Below are 10,449 nucleotides of genomic sequence, written 5' to 3'. Positions count from 1 at the left end.
GGGTTGACAATTAATGTGAAGGTAAATAGGAGTTAAAAAGACACATTTTTATCGCTCCACACCACTCAAGTTAAAAAATATGTTATTAGAAAAATTGCATAAAAAAGTATAACCTACATTGATCAATGTTAGCTAAATTAATAGTGGCTAATATGCAAATATAAGCTTATAGATTTCCTTTGGGAAGAATTAAAAAATTGAGATGTGAAGTGGATAAAATAATTGCTTTCTCAAGAACATGGATTTGCATAAATTCTGGTGGGTAATAACCACTAGTCAGTCTAAACATTCAGAGTTTTACTCCTACATAATTTTTGAGGAAAACATAAATAAGGCATAGTCTAAGTTATATACGAAATAACCTTTTTCACCAGAATCTGGCAAAACAATTTCAAGCAATATTGTGACTTTTTGTCTTTTAAAATGCATAAATGGATTCATCACCCTGAAAATCCACAGGGCACTCGAATTTGATGGATTAAAAAACTTTTACTCAAGTCTCTAAAAATATCTATCAGATTTTAGTTAAGATTAACGAGAAAAAATGCTTTGAAAAAGGCCATTTCGTCTATAAGTTAGACTACACCAATATTAATGGTGAGAAATAAGGTAAATATATTTATTTACATCTTATTCCTATCCTATTTTTATGCAAATACTTAAATTATGGTGAGAAGTAATTGATGGTAAATAATTTATTTACTTCTTTGAAAGCTTACAAATAAAAAATAACTACACAAATATCTCCAAATAATGCATGAATAGTGCAAATATCCCTAAATTATGGCATAATGTAAGGCAATTATCCACATGACATTATATTGTGTAAATGATGCAATAAGACCTTCAGGTTTTAATCAAGTGAAATGTTTGAAAAATATTTGTGCTAATAATATTGAGAAACAAATATTTATTTTTCAAAGTTAAAAATTATAAGTTGCATTGGTCAATGCTAAACTAATAGTGGTCAATAAGCAAATAACAAATTAACCCACATGAAAATGAAAAAAAGCTACATCTTTGTGGGGAGAGTTTGCCTATCACTCCATTGATATTCATCATATGTTACAATAATAATATATATATCTATTTCGATCAAAACCTTAGAAAAAGTAAAAAAATTCTGGCCTCTCTGCAAAGCTTCGTGTCATATTGAAGAAGAAAAGTAGCAAGGTCTCTCTTTTTTAGTCAAAGGTGTAGATTTCATTGGTCTCACTAAAAATTTGGATAAAGTTAATGGTTGAAGGTGTGGCTAAGACATGGATTTCCTTGGTGTTTTGAGCAAGGAAAGGAGTTTCCCTTCTTGGATTATGACTATTAAGGGAGTTGCTGAGAGATCAATTGTAGAGTGCACTCCTCGACCATTCCATTACTAGAAAATTTTATAGTTTGATTAATTTATTCCCCAACTAGTTCTATTTTGGATACCCAATAGCAGTCAAGGAGGGATTTGACCAGAAAACATCATTAGATGGTGATCATGATGGCTCTTTTGGGTTTGTTACGAGTTTAAGACCCAATGCATCCACAATTCCAAGTAAGAAATCTAGTGCATGGTTGACAATTTTATATGGTGGAGCGCTGAACTTTTTTATGACTATATTCTTGTAGATAAGTCTTCAAGCCATAATGTTAATTGCTTATAGTGGAAATTATTCTCATTATCCAATTATTCCAACTTTCCAAAAGGGTTGTGAATCACAGATTAGAGTTGGATGAATGCTTGTAGAAGTGAATTACATTTTAAATGATAATCATGCTTCAGAGGTCCAATAGATCAATGAATACAATTGGTTTCATCCCTCCCCCCGAACTTACTAAAAAATTAATAGGGGTGGGGTATGAAATATGAAACTACTAGTTTTAAGAGCATGTGATGTGGCAACAAATGATTAGGTCCATGCTCCCTCTCCTTATAAAACAACAAGAGACCCCCCCTCTCTCTGCGAAATTGTTGTTAGAGTGACAAGTGACATAAATGGTTTTTTATAGTTAAAGACACATGGACAACATCATTTATTTTTTCGAGTGAAGATATGTGAGTTAGATTATGATATTCTAGCTTTCAAGAGCAATAATGGAGGTATATTATGATGCAAACATATCATATGGTTAGCTTAATTGGTGGCCATGGTTGTTCTTCTGCTACTTGATTTTTCTTTTGTCAACTTGGTAGATCCTTCCATTTTCATTAATGTATAAGAAAGTTACAACCACATAAAACTAGTTAGGTGGCCTTGACTTGCCCAACAGGAAACCAAGTCTGTTGGCTACCTAACCGCATGATAAGCCATCCAGTAGAAAAAAGTGATAAGTCTTTCTACCCAAGCTATATAAGTTTGTATATAATGTCCTTGACCATACTTTATTTTCCTATAAAAATATATGACTTCAAACTGAAAAGTAAGGTCAAAATTATAGTGTATGTGTTCTTGAGAACAAGACAAAGTCCTAAACAAATCATGGGAAGAAAAACTCTAGAGTTTGAAACCTGCAAACCCTGACAAGCACAGTAGGAGAAACAGAACAAAAAACTGACAGCAAAAAGGAGATGCCAGAAGCAGACGGGGGGAGAGAGATCCCCTCCTACTAGAATGCAGCGGTTGGAGAGTCAAGCCAGAAAACCAATAATCAACTGAGTTCCCAAGAAGTGGCAAGTTTTACCAATGGCCCAGTCCTCAGAGTGAGATGGCAGGCAAGAAGCAGAGGGCAATGCTTGCCATGTGCAATAGAGAAACCCAGATTTGTAATCCTAATGAACAAACTGGAAAAATACCACAGCTATATGAAGGACCACACGATGATCTACAAGTTCATAGGAGTTTGGCCAATGGAGAAGGACTTGATCAAGTGGATCCAACAGAAATGGTAACCCAAAGGCCATATCAAACTCAAGCTGGGAGCTAAAGGCTTCTTCACTGTAATATTCTCAAACTTGCAAAATAAGGAAAGAGGATTTGAAAACGGCCCATATTTTCATTATAATGCAATAATGTTCATGAGATATTGGGAAGAATGTTACAACCCGGATAAAGAAAAATTCCTGGTAGCCTCAGTCTGGGTATGACTCTTTGGGCTCCTAATGGATTTATGGGATCTAGAAATATTGGAAGGAATCAGGAACACAGTAGGAAAATTTGTCAAAGTAGTCGAAACCATAAGAAGGGGCTGATATACTTTGTATGCTATAATATGTGTATATATAAATATAGTTGAGCCCATTCTTGAATCAATCAAGCTAGAATATCATGAAGACATCTGGAAACAAACCTTGGACAATGAGCATATCCCATTACGATGGTGAAGGTGCCATGAATATGGCCACTTATTTAAAGATTGCTCGTTGAATCAGGGAGGACCAGATCTAAAAGAAAAACAAATGAAACCCCCACTAGAGTGGAATGAAGGGTTCCAAGAAGTGAAGCACAAGACAAGGAATCCAAAAGGACCTCATATCCTAGAAACAGTCAACCAAACACAACTGAGCAGTAAAAACATATATGAGGTATTGCAAGAGGAAGAAGAAATAGAAAATGAAGCACAACTCATGGGTTACCGGGAAAAAGAAAAAGAAAGCAACCCAAGTGAAGCAAAAACAACACCAAAGAGGAAAGCTCAAATAGACCTCACAGACAAAGAATAATAGGTAGGAATGTATCTCACAACAATGGAAATAGACCTAGGTAAGGGGGAGGAGTTAAGCATGGAAGAGGAAGTCCTAAAGAAACTGTTAAAAGAATGGAGACACTTGGATGAAAGATTTATCCCAGAGGATCAAATGAAACTGTACAAGGAAACCTTCCAACAATACAAGGCGAACCGAGAACAAAGACAAGTAGAGATTCCACATGGGAGGACAAGAATTTTATACAGAAGCATCAAGAACTACTCAAGCGTTGAGGACAACGCTTTTTGAAGGAGAGGGGCAAGTTAGGCCCCTATACTACTAGTGTAACCCCTTATTGTTATTAGTACAACCCACTTATTATATTTATGTACCCATGTAGTGCCCATATTGTTACTACTGTGCCCCATAGAAGCCCACTATTGTTATTATTGTGCCCTTACATTATTATTGTTATGTCAGCTCTGATTATGTTATGACCCCTTAGACTCCTATATATAGAAAGGAGGTCTTTTCATTTGTATCATCCAAGAATTGTTCATTTGTGTAATGTAAAGGAGGTTTCCCCCTCGAAGAGGCTAAATTATAAGGCGCTGGTCTCTATTTTCTATCTTTTTATGAGCTGGTTTCATAACATAAACCTCCTCAAACCCATCCTTCCTGGCTTAATATCTCAAGAGTAGACTGGTTTCGTAAAAGGAAGCCAAATTGTGGATGGGATAGTCACAACTCAAGAGACAATTCACTCCCTGAAGACCCTAAAAGCTAAATGCATGATGATAAAACTAGATCTATATAAAGCTTACGACTGACTAAAATGGTCTTACCTCCAAGGAATCCTTAAAGCCTTCGGCTTCGATCCCAGATGGATAAACTGGATCTATTCTATGATATCAACCTCTGTGTTCGCAATCCTTCTAAATGGAGCTTCGACCGAGGCATTTAATGCAACAAGGGGGATAAGATAAGGAGACCCGCTATCCCCTTTCCTATTCATATTGGCTGCTGAAGGATTAGGAAGACATGTAAAATCAAAGGTGCAAGGAGGTCAATTTACAGGCTTGCAAATGTGGGGTAATGACCTTCCATTAACACATCAACAGTTTGTCGATGACATAATGATGTTTGGGCAAGAAACCCTCAAGGAATCCAGAACCCTGATAGATATCTTGCACGACTTCACGAGTGTTTCAGGAACGAAGATCAACAAAGAGAAGCCAGATCTCTTCTTCTTCTATACAACAACTCAATGTTAAGCTTTCCTAGAGAATATAATGGGCTTGTGAATAGGAATCCTCCCCTCAAAATATCTGGGGATTTCGCTAAGTCTTCATCCGACCAGAGTGGTAAACTGGAAAGCACTTCTGGCAAAAATCCAAGGGAGGCTGCAGAACTGGACTTTCAGGACTCTGAATATGGTGAGTAGAGTTATATTATTAAAGGTAGTGCTTCAGTCAATCCTGATATACCAATTATCAAGCCAAGTTGTCCCCAAAACTTTATGCCATGGAATGATTGACATCTTCATGAAATTCATGTGGAAAGGGCCACACACATTCAAAAAATTGGCACTGCTATCTTGGAATTGGCTAAGTAAACCAATCAAAGTAGGAGGGCTGGGACTTCAAGACCTGTATATTCTAAACTTGGTCATGGGGGCTAAGCTATGGTGGAGATGGATTCAAGGAGGAACAAACCTATGGAAAGAAATATGGAGGAGAAAATATGGAATGCCAAGATTGACAGAAGGAAGATTAAGAGTTCAGGAAAACATAAAGGGGTTGGCCATATGGAATCTGGCATCTGAAAACAGAGAACTGATAAGAAATCGTAGTTTCTGGGAAATTAGGCGAGGAGACACAGCTAGATTCTGGCAAGAGGCGTGGCATCAGAGAGATAAATTATACAGTAGGATAGACCTAGCATATATATGCCTATATACAAACAACCCAACAAATCAGTCGGTGAAAAATTATTGGGGAATGGACATAGGGGAACAATGGAGAAAATGGAAGAGGAAATAAGATTGGCTGGGTGCACCAGAATTGATTCAATGGGAAACCTACGAGAAAGATATGGAGTCCCAAAGAATAGTGATATCGTAAGGACCGAAAATAATAAGGTGGGGATATAGAATAAAATGGATGTTCACCATCCAAGAAGGATACCACCTGCAAGCAACACATCATCAACAACAAGGGCTACCCATATGGGAACGAATCTAGAAGGACAAACTGTGGCCCAAAATAGCCTTCTTCCTATGGGTTGTCCTGCACAACAGAGCACTAACATGGGATCAGTTATAGGTAAGGGGGATGTAAGGACCATCGGTCTGCTGCATATGTGAAAGACAAACGGAATCGATGGAACACTTATTAAATGCTTGCAGTTACAGTGAGGTTCTATGGCAATATCACGTGCAACTTTTCGGCCATAGAGACAGGGATCAATCAAGTACGAAAATAAAAATGGAAAAATGGAGAAGGAAGCCTTACCAGAATCCCATCTTAAATAGATCCTAGCAGATATCCCTTGGATTCCTGCTTTGGGTGGTGTGGAAGGAAACAAACCAATGAATCTTTAAAGGGGAAAAGAGAACAACCGTCAAATTATGGGGAGTGATAGCTCAGAACATTCGAGAAATGATTCTGGCAGATAACTGGTACCTAGATGATTGGGAAGCCAATTCATAGGAAGGTCGTATTTTGGAAAGGTTAATCCTGAATCCAAGTATGTTGATGGCCAATTCATGGAAACATAACCCTACTCCCTGTGACTCCCCAACCCTCTTCATGTTCCCCCAGGAAGAGTTCATAAAACTCAACTTCAACGGAGTATCTAAAGGGAATCTGGGGGCTGTAGGCTCAGGAGGGGTGTTCCGAGACCATTAAGGTAACACCATTCGCTTGTACACCACAGATTGTGGAACAATGAGCAACAATGAAGCAGAGATCTATGTGATAAAGCGAGGGCTAGAAATAGCTTGGTGAGAAAGGTTTCAGAGACTAGAGGTGGAAGGAGACTCGAGACTGGTAATAGAGATAGTAAAAAAACTCTAGCAAGGAACCAGATGGGCGAAGATAAGTCAAAGTTGGAGGACGAAAAGTCTGGTTCAGGAAATAGGAAATCTAATACAAAGGATAGACTACATTATCCCGACACATGTCCGTAGAGCGGGAAATGTTGTAGCAGTCTATTTAGCCAACTGGGGATGTGGAAAAACCAGAAGCAACCTTGATATAAGGGGTGACGAGTTAAGCCAAATAGAAGGAATGAGAAGTCTTGTGGAAATCCTGAGAATAGATAACGAAAAAGGAGATAACCCCCGATCGAGGTGTGGCAGGAAATGGTGGGTAGAGGGAAGAGAGGTTGGACAGATGGCATGATAGGTAGAGGAAAGCGAGGCTAGACAGAAGGCATGGGAGCTGGCAAGTGGATGAGGAGAAATAGGCAATATAGGATGGTAGGGGAAATGGTGGGTAGAGGGAAGAGAGGCTGGTCAGATGCCACGATGGGCATAGGGAAGCGAGGCTGGAAAAATGGCACAGGAGCTAGCAAGTGGATGCAGAGAACCGAGCAATATAGGACAACAGGAGCAGCCAGAAGTGAGAAAGACATTAATTGGAAGGTAAGTGGGTGCTCATTCCGAGACCCACACGTGAAGGGAAGGGAGGCGGCCAACGAAGCAAAGTAAGTGGCAGGTTTCTTGGGAGTGAGGTCGGGTGGGTGGGGGAGAAAATTAAAGGAAAAGTTGGCAAGGTTGAGGGGCATTTGCATGTAGGAAGCGAAGGTTGAATGTGTAGTCAGAGTCGGCAAGTGCCGAGAGTTGGGGGAGCTTGACCAACATTCATCCTTTGCCTGTAAAACGTGGTATGTGCCTGCATCCCTCCTCTGCATTGGTAAGGAAATTAAGAATTGGAATTTGAGGCGAATTTCAACTGTAAGAGGAACAATAACGAGTCCTGCTGAAGATCACTGGTTAATTATTATGGTTTCCCCAGTTGAATATAGAAACGAATCTTTCTGGATCCCTTAGGTTATTAGCCTATCAACCAGGGGTGGGATAGACCTGCTAGCTATCCGGGGAGGGGGGGAAGGGAAATCTGAACCTCGTCTAATGGTAGCAAGGCCCCGGGTAAGAAGGAGACTACCAGGCCATTTTGACTCCAACAGTAGCATCATTACGAGCATTTTTCTCTGTATTTGTCAGCAGAGCTTCCTATGGAAATTAAGGAAGGGTATCTAGATTGGGGGGAGGGACATAAAGAGAACCATGCCTGGAGTGAAAAAAGACCCTGGTGCAACCTCTGGCCCATTGGTCTGGATTCACCCCCTTAGTATAGGGTCAAAGCAAGACCTGGAATGGGTTGGAAAAAGCTGGAGCAATAGCTGGCCCCGCAACTGGGGAGGGGAGAAAGCCCAAACCCATATTTGGCTAAGTTTATTTGGGGGGATTTCTGGCAAAGGGTAGGAATATCGCAACTTGGTGATAGTTTTTTTGATCGGTGGGAAAGGAAAAAGCATTTTCTTGCTCTCTGTGGTGGAGAAAACCAAGAGAGAAAGAATTTTGTGAGTCCCATTGGCAGGGTTGGTAGCATAGGATGCTGGAGGCTCAGGGTGGTCTTGAGGGATTCGAGCAGGGGGGAAATTCAATTGCTCAAGGGAAACAACCCGGAAGATGGAGGTTCCTCTATCTTACAAACCTTTGAGGGAAGAGAGGGGCACCTAGGAGTCGTTTGGGGAAAGAGCAACAAAGAGGGCATGGAGTGGATGAAAGAGACTGCACCGAAGTAGTCTCAACCTGAAATTATGGGGAAGAATGTTGGGAATTTGGGAAGGAACAAGGCCAATTCTTAGGCCATGAATCAAAGCATGAACATAAGGAATTTTGACAAAACAAAGACCAAAACCCAGATCATAAATTACTATGTGTACACTATGGATAATTTAATTCTGGTTTATACTGTATTAAATTTGGTTTATATTATGGGTAGCATAAACGCCAGCATTTAGAAGGCTCTGATGGCACAACTTTTGCACCACGCTAGTGCTTACCAGGTCCCGGTCTAGGCGTGTCATTCGGGCAGGAAAGAAAGGAGCAGTGAGAAGACACATATGGCGAAGGAAGGAAACCAACAGGGAAGGAAAGGGAACAGAAGAACAAGAAAGGCCTGGAGCCATCCGCAAGCAAACCTCCAAGGAAAAGAGGAAAGGATAGTATGTAGAATCTCATCAATGCCTACTACATAGGAACCCCAGCTGAAGTGAAAGCAATTATTTCTGAATGGGAAAGAGAGCTAAATGCTAATATTGAGAATGAAGAGATTCAGGTAGAAGAATGGGAGACAATAATTAAGGATACAGGTAATACCCGAGGCCACCAAACATCGTTTCAACAAACCATCCAACAGTATTGGGTTATGAAAAACATCTTGGCGAAGGCAATGACCACCTACAAGGAAAGAGAAGAACCAGAAGAGGACAAACCAACATAACCAAGTCTAAAGGATCTTCAGAAGGAGATACAGTCAGTCCAAATGCAGTTGTATAATAACAATCTCTACCTGAATAGAGTCGAACAACTGCTTCAGAATATGATGTAAAGTGAAGTACCGGGGTTGAGTGCAAAAGCCCAGACCCCAGTTGATTCTTCAGATGAATTCAATAGTCCAGTTAGTTAAATTTTGTTTTTATGACAATTAGCATTTACTTTTCAAGCATGAGGCATATAGAAGATAAGGTAAACAATGTAGCCTAGATGATTAGAATTACTTTGTTTAAAATTTGGACAGTGTTTGATGCAGACAAGTGGCCAATAGACCTGGGTTCCTGCGGGTAGGTTGAGGCCACCAGTAGAATTTTGAAACCAAAGACAATATGTTTATGAAATATTAATAGAAAAGGAGATCTACCAATCTTAAAAAAAAAAAAACCTGAAAACTAAAAGCTATCCCCATAAGTATTAATCAAAAATTAAAAACTAGCTAACATTCTAATCATTTTGCTCAGCAGAGGCAGATTCAATTGGAGCCACGTCTTTGGAATTGGAACCAGGCAACATTGTCTGTGAGTAAAGACATGGGAAGTGTTTCTCGATGCGGTTGAGGCGTCCATCCTATTTTTTCATTTGGAATTGCAACTTCTGGAAATATTGTTTGTAATTAGGGAAATCCTGCACCGTTGTCGCCATGCTCACTGAAATTTGCTCTAGGGCCTTGCCTAGGAGGCTTTTCATAATCCAATACAGATACAAGGTTTGTTTGAACTTGGTCACTTGCCCTCGAGTATGCCCAGGGTCTGGCACCATCGTATGCTAATTCTCCATCTCTATCTCTGTCACACTCGCCTGTCGGTTCAGTTCAGCTTCCCATTCCTCAATCAAACTTCTAATCTCTTCAGTGGTCCCCTCTCGGTATACATTGGCCGCTTCATTAATAAGGCTAGTGACCAGTTTCTTGCCACGTCTCCTGCCCAAGGAACTAGGCTCTTCCTTTTGCTCAGTCGCCCGAGGCCTCCTACCTCGGCCTCTAGCGTTCATTACCCTTGCCATTACAACACAATCCTGGTGCTTGGTAACGAAATGGGCATTGGAAGGTCCCTGTGCAGGTGAGGGTGCGAGCCCATAATCCCTTCGTGCCGAGGTGAACCTACCTCTTTGTGCACCTGCCATGGGAGAAAGAAACCGTAATTGATAAAAAAATAAACTTTCTTTCTTCGCCACTCGCAAACCCTGCAGCCAATCAAAGTCCTCCAACCCACCTATAAATTCAATCTCTTGACCGCTAGGCCCATTTTCTTAGCAACAAGAAACAAAATTTATGATC

Source organism: Pinus tabuliformis, chromosome X, assembly GCF_031772625.1.
Source record: "Pinus tabuliformis cultivar Carrire ecotype Pingquan chromosome X, CPIR1, whole genome shotgun sequence".
Classification (NCBI taxonomy): Eukaryota; Viridiplantae; Streptophyta; class Pinopsida; order Pinales; family Pinaceae; genus Pinus; species Pinus tabuliformis.
The sequence above is the reverse complement of the archived record's forward strand: the minus strand, read 5'-3'. Positions refer to the sequence as shown.